Source organism: Etheostoma spectabile, unplaced genomic scaffold, assembly GCF_008692095.1.
Source record: "Etheostoma spectabile isolate EspeVRDwgs_2016 unplaced genomic scaffold, UIUC_Espe_1.0 scaffold340, whole genome shotgun sequence".
NCBI lineage: Eukaryota > Metazoa > Chordata > Actinopteri > Perciformes > Percidae > Etheostoma > Etheostoma spectabile.
The window spans coordinates 943,592-945,037 of NW_022605588.1; the positions used below are offsets into that span (position 1 = coordinate 943,592).

General features: G+C 38.2%; 1 protein-coding gene across 1 annotated transcript in view; it reads left to right on the plus strand.

The window, feature by feature from the left end:
- Positions 1-1,446, plus strand: part of LOC116686280 (ubiquitin-conjugating enzyme E2 E1) — a gene marked incomplete at its 5' end in the record, with an annotated part of 79,936 nt that overhangs the window by 10,268 nt on the left and 68,222 nt on the right. The window lies entirely within an intron of this gene.

Genomic DNA, 1,446 nt, shown 5'->3' on the forward strand with positions numbered 1-1,446 from the left:
TTTTTGGTCCCCACAAATGTAGTTAAACCTAATACACATACACATTTTCTATTATTGTTGCTCTCCGCTCTAATTATTTTCTGACTGTATATATTTTTGCCACATTTATATACAGTATATATAGTGGATATTTAGATTGTGAGAGATTGTCCACCTTAAAAAGTTTTTTTTGGGGAAAAATTGTTAAATAAGTGGATTCTCTGTGTTTTTCAAATGTTCTAATGGAGGTTTGGTGCAATTGAGAAATATGATGTTCTCTTTCACTTATGTTATAATTTAAAAAAATTTTGGTGGGGAGGGTGCTCAAAGGGGGTCTCACCCTGGGTTTAATTCAATGTAGAACCGCCCCTGGTCGAACCCGCAGTCCTGTCCAACTTCTATCTGTGGACATGTTGTTATAAACTGGCATAGCTAACCATGGCTAACCTGGAGCTAAAGAAAACCATGACAATCAGACGCAGTCAACGTGGGTGTGACGTCATTTGCAGCTCGGGCTTCTGAGTTCCGAGGTAATACTGAAAGCTCAGCGCGTGCAGTGGGCATGTAGCACTACCACGCGGAGCCTCCGCACTGGAAACGACCATTTATGGCAGCTACCGTGAACCTAGCTTTGCAGATACCAGGGCTTATTCAGACATGAGACATACAAGAAAAATGGCGGAAATGTCTCAACAGGGTTAATTCATGGAGGCCCACACAGATGACTGTTTAAAAACAGCTGAGTTAAGGTGTCAGTCTGCTTTGAAACAACTAGGTTGCACAGTTTGTCCTCTGACAGTCCACCAGGAAATGTGTGTCCAAGAGCTTACTGTGCCTTTATGTTCTCCACAGGGCTAACGGCTCACACTTATAGACAGCTTCTTCTTGCGTATAATAATAAATGATAAATAATCAAAATAACATAAAATGATACCGGCATTCTATTCTTTTTGTGCCCAGATCTAGAAAAGACATCCCGCAAGCATTTTTTCATTTAATGTGACTCTGTGAATGTGATTGACCTACATGGGGTATCAAATAAAGTGTGTGTGGGGGGGGGGATCAAATAAATTAATTATCTATTGTATCGGTATCACTTCAAAAGTAATGGTAGTGGTAATAATATTAATTTTTAACAATACCTAATAAGCCCTAGTTTATCACCATATCAAGTGAAAGCAGTAGTTTTGCGTATAATAATAAAAACAAAGCTAGACAAAAAAGTTCAAATCCTGAATTATTTCTAATCTCTGCACACTTAGCTGATCACTGCACAAAGTGGACGCGATTGACAGTTAGTCTGTTTTCTAACGTTACAGCGCTTTTCATGAAGAAAGGAACCAGTGCTTAAGTCGACTTAAAAAGAGAAATAAAAAAATCGTCTTTTGGAAATTGATCCTGATCCTTGAATTAAGAGAAATAGGAAAATCCAACTTTTAAGGACACCAATTTTCTTTGTGAATGAAT